We start from the raw sequence: 11,676 nt of genomic DNA on the forward strand, positions 1-11,676 counted from the left end.
AAAATATATTGCCTATATTACAAAAAGCCCAGCTTTCAAAGCAGCAGGGAGAGATAGAAAGGTACAGAGGACTTAGGATTTTAAAATGTATTATTGTATGTGAGAAAGCAAGCAGCTTGTGATTTTTCAGTTTCTGTTTCAGATCAAGAAGCTGGTTCTGTGTGTTGCTGGAAGATGAGATTCATTGTTATCTCTTGCAAGTACCATTCATTTCTAGCCTGGCTGTCTTGTGAAATAATGGGATTCAAACTTGTCACTATTCCAATGATGTTTATTGCCCATTTTTGGTCCCAGGCCAAGATGATTTTATAGGAACAGTCCTCATTTATGAAGAGGAGAGGAAACATTTTAGCAATTTTTATTTTTAAAACTGTAGTCATTGGCAGCACTCTAAAAATTTGGAATGTTGTGGGTATTACAGTCATATTAGGATTGATGAATTACTGAGCAGAACAAAAGTGAGATATCTGAAGCTGTGTGGTGACTGCAGCTTATTGAACAAATCTCTGTGTGCATGTTTCTGAATAGCACAGTAATGACAACTGACATGGAAGGCATTTAACAGTATCCTTCTATGTATAGGGACTTCATTACAAAGATGATTCCCTAAAGCTCTGGTACGTGTGCAGGTCTTTAGCAAATATTTTTGGATCCCTTGAACTAGAAGGGAGAAAAACTGCTCCAGGCAGCCTGCTTCTTCTGGTGGGGTTTTAGAATACCTTTGTGTGCACAGCCTTTCTGAGGCTTGGCTTTGGAAGTTAGGTATTGTCTGTGCAGATCAGAAGCACAGCTCCTGGTTCTGTGCACTGCTCGTAGCTTGGAAGTGTGCCTTTATGAGAGGACAGAGAGGTATTTTTGAAGCATGTATACTTTAATACAATTCTTTTTCAGTGTCAAAAAACCATCGATGACTAAGTGTCAACAGAGAATGAAAGAAGTGTCTTGTGGAGATAAAAGGGATGGGAAAATGGAATCTGTAAATATCCAAATAGAAGTCTCATTCAGTGACAGATGTCACTTTGCTAAAAAATAAACTACATATAGTAAAGTAATTACTTATTTCCTTCTCTTTAGACCCCCTATTAAAAGAAAATAAAACCAACATGTGAATGGCTATAATGATCAGAGTGAGCAGATGCAGTGCTAAGGAAGTAAGAGGTCTTAGCTTTCCATCCAGTGCTATCCCATTGTCATTTGCATACGGCATACGCTGTGTGAGATGTCAAAGATCATTATGTCATCTGCTGCATAAATTGCACATCCAAGGAGGGTGGAGGAAAAGCAGTCATGTCACTGGAAAATGCTAATCTGATAATAGTTTATGCAGCATTATTAGTGTCCTCCCCAGAGGACTCAGGAACTGCTAGCTGGGTTTGTATGTTTATGAGTTATTCTAGGAATTAAACACAGCTGGTTGTGGGATAAGGTTTACAAAGAGCTGAAGTTCAGAAAAACAACCAAAAGAAAAGGAAGAATTTCCTTTTGCATCTGAAAGGGGAATTTTGGAAAGCAGAATGCGGTGACTGTAATGGAAAGGCTGAGCACAAAGAGCTATGTGCTTTTAACATTAGTAGGTTTTATTTTAGCCTGAAGCCAAAAAAGGAGATGGGGGGAGAAGGTGCAGCCTGTAAAAAGAAGCACTCTGTGTGTCTCTACAGCATGCCACCCTTACTGTTCTGAATGCAACTATTTTTAAAACAAATTATTTTGTAGAAGGTTAGGTGCAGAAACATTACTATCATAGTCATATATTACATTTGTTCTGTGTTCATCTGTTTAATCCAGTCAAACATAAAGGAATTTCCATACAAAGCTGTCAAAGGGAAGGAAAACACTAACTGAACCGTTCTTTCTTATTATGTTTCATAAAATAGTCATGACTGGAAAACTCTAAGTACAAAAAAGACTGAGAAGATTGAAACATAGGAATACTTGATGCAGATGATGAAGTTTGATGGCAATAGAATGCAGGATTAGAACAGGATTCTTTTGCTACAGAGGAGATGACCAGTCAGGCTAGTGGCATATAACTTGCTTGTCTCCTTGGATGTTTGAAAGTGGAGGGTTGATTTGCTTTTGGTGTTGTGATAGGAATATTTAGAGATTATTGCTGTCAGAAAAGGACTTAATCTTCCCCAGAGCAACAGGATTAGCAACTCAAGTGGAAGTAACAGTGAATAACTTACAAGACTTGCATGTAGAATCAATCCAAGGAACACAAAGCCATCTGAAAGCAATCAAGCTCAGGAAAGGTATTTCTGAAATAAATAAAGGAACTTCTTTTGTGCTTGTTTGTAAACTTAAAGTTGTCCAGAATTATAACAACTATAGACCGAATAAACAAGGGCACTTAGCAAATTCCACCCGAGATTCAGGATGTGAGTCTCCAAAACACTAAAAAACAAAACAGAAAAAACCAAGGGAAAATAAAGGAGATCTTTTATAAAAATATATATATGTACACACACACACACATATATATGAAATAAATATTTCCTATTATTCTACACATGCTGCTGTGCTCTAGACATGGTTCTTATACTTGAGCTTCTCTAATTACTAGGAAACTTCAAGAGAAGCTGCAGGTAGCCTGAGTCAAGGGCTGCTGACCAAGCTTGCTGTCTCCAAGATCAGGTCTAGTCAAACTCCTGAGAGCAGGAGTATTTCTCTGTGCTTCCTGAACAAAGATCAGTGGTTGGGGGTGTTGTCTCACCAGTGCAATTTCCTGAATAAGCTTTGCTTGTATTGCCTTTAGTTAAACCAGACAAAAATATCTATGGTACGTATGATTAATCTCACCCCCAATGTATGGTCAAAATTAAGTGCAACAAGTTGTAAATTGTCAGCATTTGAGACTGGAGGGAGACAAGAAGACATTTACCTCTCTGAAGCTCTGAAATGGCTACTTGAAATGTAATGGCTTGCCCTATGAAATGTTGTAACGACCTGGATATTCCTCGAGAGCAATGGAAAATCTGTTGAAGATTATCTTTCAACGCTGTCGTAGAGAGAATTGACAATGTTCCCAGAAGAGCCAGGGGTAGGATTGAACATCTGCCCTCTCTGGAAAAGATATTTCCAAGACTGGAGACAGTGGGACTTAAAAGAAACTTTGTATTTATGAAACTGTGTATTTGATTGTCACAGTAGATGGAGAATATAACCTGCTTGAAGGGTCACAGCAATTCAATGGAACTCAGCTCCCTCTTACCTTATTGAACAATGAGTATACTGAAGTTTTATATCATGGTTTCACAAAAGAATAGGCCTTTTTATCAGTCTTTGAAGAATGACACTGCAGAGTTTTAAAGAAATAGATAAGGCAGAGTTTTCCAAGAGGTTTTAACAGCATCTTAAATTTTTTAAAATCTGTGGTTGCATCAGCCTAAGCAAAGAAATTCATCCTGTCATAGAGATTCAATGTATGGAATAGGGAAGTTTTATCATATCGCCTGAGAAATTTTCGAAAGGAGTCAAATGGATGAATCTTCATCCATTAAAAATTTCTGGGAATCAGATAACTTCCATCTGATGGAACAAAGCAAAAAGTATTCCACCGAGCACTGGATGAGAACTTTTGACTTGTATAATAGGTAAGAATTTCAGTTGTATCACTGGATGTTCTTTTTAAATGTGTGTTTATGAAATATGCAAAATTTAGTATCAGTGTTTCAGTGCAGCTGTGTTCAGTTTTCTGCCAGTACAAGGATAATTAAAACAAACAAACAAAAAGCATACTGTGACATTTCCAGGAGGAAGTGTCTCTTATGAGACATTTTCACCTGTTAGTAGTAACACTCTCTCAGGTAGAGATGGATTCAATGTGATTCTGGATATAATAGAGGAGACTGTGTACAGAGAAGTATTCATGGAGTGCACATCTCTGTGTGACAATTAGAGAAAACATCTTTGCTGAACAGCATAAGACTCGTATCTCACATGGATATTCTTTGCACAAAATCTTTGACTCAGAGGTATGACAACAGGGAGAAGGACTTGGAAGTGGTAGAACAAGGAGTACACTGGAAAGAAATCTGGCACTCTTCATATTTCCCTAGCATGACAATAGACTTATGAGCCTCATGAATTCAGTTCAGAAGCTTGTGGGTTGCTAGGAAGAAGCTATCACTATTGATTTTAATCCTTCCAGAACAAAAAGTAAAGTGCTTGAAGACCTTGTGGTCTGAAATCAGAACTGTAGTTATTATGTGGAAGACAGTTGGGCCTGAAGACTCTTCCAGAATTACCAATTTCCTTCCATTCACTTTGGGTGACCTTTACTTGACTCCATGAGAAATGAAATCCATTTCCTCCTAGTCTTGGTCAGTCAACTCATAAGGTTGCTCCAAACAGTTCATTCAAAGGAACAATGAGACACCTAAATCCAAAATGGGCTTGAGTGGTGCTGACAGTGAGAGGGAGTAAAGCCTCTCCTAAAGAAGAAGGATGGGAGGAAAGCCAGGAGAGAATATATTTACAAAATGTCTGCTGTGAAACTAGGGAGAGGGAAGTTTTTCCTTTACTGCTGCTGCAGAGAGGCTCTGCCAATTTATGGACCTAGTGCAAGTTATTTAGTTAAAAACAGGTATTAAAATTGAAAACAGAGAGGGAGAAGTTCAGTAGCATGGAGTTAAAGAAGTTATTTACAACATTGCCTACATGGTTACCACCTGTTGATTTGCTTGTTTCTCTCCATGGGAGGATTTCCCCCTGTGCAGTTTATAATACAATTCAAATAGAATTACATTTTCTTGCATGACTGTGATCACAGCCTGTTTTAGTTGAAATGATCAATCCATTTGCACAACTGTGGTTCTGTTTTGTGTGTACCTGTACTGTTGGTTCTGGACTGTATAGATTAAAACTCATTTCATTACATGGAATCTGACTCTTTTCCATGCTTAAATACCATAGTCTTACCTACTTGTTTAGATTCAGTTTATCTTTAGATTTAAGGTCAAGCTGAATTTTTTTCTGTCAGGAGAACTTGGCAGGGATTTTAGCTTATGTCATTGTTAATTTTTTATTGTAATATGAGTACCAGTCTTGTCCTAGGATCATTTGTTGTGAAGTTTAATTTAACAAATTCCCTGCTGTTTCAAGAATCTTAGGTGTTGTTTGTGAGGCCTATGGACTTGATTTGTGTTTTTTCTGTAAGTTTCCTACGGAATGTCAGGTACAAATTTCTATAGAGTAGGATGAAAAGCAGTGGTTCTTTAGGCCTGCCTGAATTAAACATTTAATGCCCAGAACCTTTGTCATTGTGGACAACAAGATTTGACTGATTCACTTCAGCATATTTTTCTTATATGCAGCACATGAGACTAGTTTTAATTAAAAAAAATTAATGGACTGAGGTGCTACTCAGTGTAAACAGAATAGTTTTAGTGAGTAGTATAATCTTTTGTCAGTATTTTTAGATGCACTGGGTAAATTGCTACCTGCATATGGTTTTATGCACTGGTTTTATGTGTGCTCTGTTAAAATGCCAGCTTCCCACAATAGAAAGTTGTGGGGTTTTTTTCCTATTCTAAAAAAAGTAGGGCAAAAATTCACATATTTATAGTTACGTGTTTACTATTCTCTTCCTATACTGAAAGGTTTTAAAATCCTCTGTAAGGCATGAAATACCACTTGACTAATCAAAAGTCCTTGGAGAACATTCTTATAGATTTTGCCACTCTCTAGACTGCCTTGGTTGACTAGTGCTTTCCATAGAGGATTTAATTTTCTCCTTATTTCTTCAGACTATTATTGAAAAATGAAAGTAGTCTAAAATTCATCAAAATATTATTAGTTCATTGTAAATTATTTGTCCTGTGCTGACAATGTGTACCTATTTGATTGTCCCCTAGCTGAATGGGAACAATGCAGTCAAGTGGCCCTCAGACACTGTACATTTTAAATAAAGTGTGCTTAGAGCATATTCCTTTTTTGTTATGGCTGCTTCATCCTATTGCTGCACTCTTTGCTCTGTGCTTAGTTTGAACATGGAAACTTCCCAATAAATATAGCTTAGAATTAGCTGGCTATTGAGAAGCTATGAGTGGCTTGTGAATGAGGATCTCAACAGCATTAAAAAAAAATTTAAAAAATCAATAAATTTTAAGACTCTGATGTGAAGACCATTAGAATCAATGGAAAGTACTTTCCTGAAATTGAATGGAATTTGAACAAGTATCTGTAATGATTTTCTTATTTAGGATGCTTCCATGCCAGAAACAGTCCAGCACTTTAAAGAAAAATTGATGTCCCTGCAGTTTTGTTCCTTCTTGTGGCCTCTTGATAAACTTAGTCTCCAGTTTTCCAAATGCTTGCACTACAAGGAATATATTATCTAACAGCACCATGATTGATACCCTCTCCCTTTTGTGCACCAAGGCACATCTAACCACTTTCATGTGAACAGCATGGGGGAAAGAAGCTTGCTGCAAATTCTTGAATGTGACCAGGAGACACAAAGCGTGTCCATATGCCTTTGTGATTTCAGAATCTGCAAGAAGACTTCATCACCACCTTGCAAATTTTGGGACAAAATCAGAGAGTTCTGGACAGTTCATGCTGTGACCTGGCTTCTCTCCCTGCTGAGCGTTAGTGGCCCAGTGTACATTGTTTACTCCCTCAGTGTGCTTGCCCACAATGACCACACATATTGATGTGAGCAAAGCCAAGAATCTAAAGGTAATGCATCCCCAATCAGCATTTACATCAATGGATTTTCTGGTGGATTATTGACTAGTTTGACATGGAACGACGCCTCCAAGAGTGGTTTCTGTCTGGCTCCATTTCCTCCTGGTTAGACATATCCCCTGAAATTATGCAAAGCCCTGGACCATGCTGTGTTCGTCCAAAAGAGACTCCACAAGCTCAGAGGGAAGAAGATTATTATGATGTGAAATCTCCACTCCTCATCTGTGCTTGTTGGACGCATTTGGCAAGGATTATCACCAACTGACCTCCCCCACACTGAGCAGCTGGAGAAGTAATGTCACCCCACTTTGTAAAGGGAAAGATGAGTCAGTCTGCTCTGACTGCAATTCTTAATGCTGTTTATATTTTCTTCCCTGAAGAACAGACAGTACCCTGTAGGTTCTAGTAAAGCCATAAGCAGACAAGTATATCCTTACTTAGTTGAAAATAAAAACTCTTACCACATTGGTGGAGTTTTCCCCCACCTAGATCTTCAAAAAATTCCTGAAGTATGTCTGGGGCTATCTAGGTAATTAAATGCTGCCATCTCTTCCGTTTTCATAGCAATTGCACACATATCCATTACTTGTTTGAATTCTGTGTTTGGCCAACACTGAGGAACAAACCATTGTATGCTATTATGTATTTGGTCTTTCCCTCTTTCATCCTTTACAGAGATGGCCAATGCTCTAAACAAAAAGTTCTTGGAAAATATAAACAAGCAAACAAAAAAATATGACAAATACTTAGTCCCTAACTGGAATTAATGCTGGCGAAATCATAAACTAAGCAGGAGAATGTTGTTTCCTCTCCAAAGTTCTTACCAAATATAGAAGCCCCAAATCCAAAGTGAAAACTGAAATTCGAGTGTATAGGAATAGTAGTTTTCTTTGCTCTCTCTCTCGTGACTCTCAGGTTCTGAGGTTCTTTTGAAGATGAAGATTTTTCAGTTCTTATAAAACTAAAGAGCAGTTTTGACCATGTGATGCTTATTTCACACTTCAGAGTTGGCATTAGAAACATTGTGAGTGAAATACTGAATGCTGTGCTAAAGAATAATGGCATATGCCCATTTATTTATTTTTAAATAGGGTTGGAAAGAAATAGTGATATACCTTTAATAAACCATGAGAAAAGTGCAGGTAGATAGCTGGCTGTTCATTTATTCCATGAGAAAAGTGCAGGTAGATAGCTGGATGATGAAAACAGCAAGATAATAATCAGGAAATGGTTGCAACAATACTGAATTTCTGTGCTCCTTCTCTCTGGCCTCCACATCCAAGCTGTTATTAAAAAAAAAAAAATCAAACTACTGCATTTTCTTCAGAAAACCATGTGTTTTGGACACTAATGGCAAAAACATCCTTATCTAATATTTCTCTTGAACACTAATTTTCCAAATTTGACTCTGCCAAAATACCTGCTGCAAACACAAAAAAATTAATGCTCTTTCCTGTTGACATTGCTTCCCAGGAAATAAAACTCCTTTCTTTTGATGCCTGTTTCCAAATACTGTACTTTTAATGGGGAGTGGGAGGTGGTAATAGAGGGTAATGGCAGAATTCTTATATAAACCATAATAAATTGGACAGCTCATTTTAGAGAGATCTGTTGCTGTGTAAAGAATGTGTTTCTCAAATCTCCTGTGTGCACCACCATCTGTTTCTAAAGAGTAATATACCTGTCTAGCCTCAAGCTATTTTGCCAGTGACTCAGGCAATCGAATGAAGCATCCAACAGCTAGATAAAGATAGCACTGCTGTCTACTTTAACCAGAGGAGCAATTTAAGCTTCCAAATCTCAGGAAAGCATGACTTTCTGCATGGAGGGTATACAGTAACACCACAGTGTTTTGTTGGCACGTATGAGGCTTGAAAATGAGAGCAGTTTCTGGACTGTAAAGCCACTGGCCAGTAGTCAGGCAACGGCATTAGATGTCGCAGAAAATATTTGTCTTGGAAGTCAAAAATCTTTGTTTTATATAAACATAACTGGTTAAATTAGTGTGTCATAAATAAGGATCAAATACATAAAAATTGCCCTCTTCCTTGAAGCTGTTATAAAAAATTACTTTGCAGGTTCAATCTTCCCCAGCAGAGGGTTTACAGAGGTCACCTGCTTAAGCCCTGACCCTAAAGGCCATGTCTTAAACCTTGTGAAGTCTAAAGCTTTGTGGATCAGATTTGCATTAGCAAGATTTCACACATGGCATAATTAAATCAATGAAAATGTCACTGAATGAAATGCAGTGCTCCAAACTGAACGAAAGAACAGAATTTGGCCTTATTTAACTGATGATAGAGTTGCTGCTGTGTTTGAACTCTCTGTAATGTTATATGTGAAGTAGGCAAGAAAACTCATTGTTTTCTGGTTCTGTTTGCTGGTTCTGATTTAAAGGGGGTTATAATATGTTCATATCAGATAGGACTGGTATGATTCTTATTTCTGCTACTTCTGCAACTGCTCTATTATCAGTATTTATGATACTATTCACTATTTGCATCACAACCTATATGAGTGTTTGTCCTAAACAATGAACTACCTACATAACAGCTGGACAGCAGCTGAACACAAAGTGCTGTTGAGAGGAAGACAGCACTAGTTATCTTCAGTCCTGGGCAGTGTGATGTGAGCAGTATCCAAGAGGCTTACTCACTCTTGTTTTAAATAGACTTCATGAAAGGCACTTGTAGAGATAAAAGTAGCAGTTTAAGGGAGGAAAATAAATTGTCTTTGCTTTTGTTTATGAGTTACTTCTTCCATGTATAAAAAGTGGATGAGGAGGCAGGCCAGAAAATGTGATATAAAGCACTATTTGCTGGCATAATTGGCATAGACATATGGACATATCCATTTATTGTCCAGTGCAAGATATTAAGATATTATTGAAGTAAACGCTGAGACATTACTTAGGGAAAAAAAATGCTTTTCCTTCCCCAACTTGATACGAATTATTTTGAACTGCATTATTGTAACCCATTGGTCCAATCAGATACTTTTTGTAAACTGGAGATGGATAATTTAAAGTACACAATGAAATACACATTTGTGGACTCATTTGCATTCAGAAGCAATTATCCATCTTAAACAGTCAAGAAGTCAAAGCTGTATTTATGGACCTCTGCTCTAAGTGGGGTGATTGGCATGGTTTATAATGATGTTGAATGACAGAACTGATATTTATTTCATGCTGTACTGGCTGAATTGTATTTCTTCTTTATATTGAGATGCTCATTTCCTTGCTCCTGATGCAGTCTCATAATGCAGTAGTGAACATAAAATCGATAGCCCCTGTCTCAAAACAGTGTAGATCTTCTCTCCTGTACTTTGGTAAGTAAGGTACTTTGGTTGACTAAGGACAAACATTTAAATCTTGTGTGCCTCTTCCACTAATTTCACTCGGGGAGTCTGCAATACCCCTGAGTATTTGAGAAGTATTTTGTTCTCCACATGTAGAGGGTACTTGATGAAGGTAAAGTAGGAAGGATATTATGTGCAGTTAGGGCCTCATCATCTGCAGCTGACAGCTTCAGAGAAGTGATATGATGCCTGAGATGGGAAAAAGCTCTCCCTTTGCCCACAGCATGTCCCTGTGCCCATGGGATGTGTGGGGTGAAGGAAGTGAAGGCTAAGCCACACGGATTCTCACCAGCCCCTCCACCAACATCTAGCTCAGTGCATCAACAGTGAGTGCACATTAGCTACTTCACTCTATTAGTGCACATTTCCCATGTGCGCTGAGAGAGTAATATAGTTAATCTGAAGCAAGAAGCAGCGAAGGGAGTTGTATTTCTTTTTCTTCTGTGCTGGTCAGGTTGTGGGAACCAGATTTGAGGTATAAGATCTTAGTGCATTCCAAATAAATTAGCAAAAGCTTTAAGATTGTCTTTGGTTTATAAATGCCCCAAAAAAGTAATGTTGTATTTATACATTATTGAGCCTGAAAATTGTGAATATGTGACTGAAACCAACTGAAAAAAAATTCTGCACTGAATTTCAGTAAGATTTGTATCTAACATTTTTTGGATCAGAAAGTAAAAGTGAGAAAGACAAAATCCAATAAGCCCCCAATCAATGGGTAGGGGATTTTTAAAAGCATTGTAATAAATATAACACGTTCTACAAATGCATTTTAGAAGCATTTCAGAGGCCTTGATGATGATAATACACATCTTGGCAGAGGGCAAGAGGAGAATTACAGCTTCATGGAGTCAGTTTACCAGAGCTCTGTGACATCAGAGCTTTGATTTAGTGCTTATGATATATAGGGCTTAAGTAAGCTTGTTGGGAGCAACTATAGTGGAGAATAAGCTGTTTCATAAATCTCTGCACTGTACAATCTATGTACTGTATTGCAAATCAAAACAGTATTGAAGCAAAGTGCATTGATTGTCCCTGAGCCACTACCAGCTTTAATAATTGAATTGCTGCAGATGCATGTTTGAAGTGGCTTTGTTTAAAGCCCCTGTTTTATTTACAGCACAGATGAAAACTACTCTGCAGCAATAAGCTTCCCCTTCTCAACAGTGTGTATGTGTTTGTTGATGCTGGTTACCCCCTGATTCCTGATTTTGAAAGAGAATTTGTCTTGATTCGTTGGGTAATTTATGCACCATTTACATGCAGTTCCCCAAGTGTTATTTGAAGTAATTGAGTACATATTTTTATGGTCTATAAAACAGTCCGCTAAATTTGTACACATGAGAAAACTCTTTATGATGAACCAAAGAGTAACCATCCAAGTATGAATAGCATCTAAAAATCAGGGGCAAAATTTTCCCACAGCACTTTAAGTGCTTAAGACTTCATAGTAATTCTTTCCTTATTGCAGTTACTTACTCTGCACACAATGCTTCTCATGTGTAACATTCCAAGTATTTTATCAGGAAAAGTATCTACTATTTTCCCTTCTCACCCACTGCTTTTCATTGTAGAAAAAGCAGGAGTAGTGAAAGATTAGGCAATTTTCTGAAGTGTTGCAGAATA

The sequence above is a fragment of the Zonotrichia albicollis genome, chromosome 5 (genome assembly GCF_047830755.1).
Source record: "Zonotrichia albicollis isolate bZonAlb1 chromosome 5, bZonAlb1.hap1, whole genome shotgun sequence".
NCBI lineage: Eukaryota > Metazoa > Chordata > Aves > Passeriformes > Passerellidae > Zonotrichia > Zonotrichia albicollis.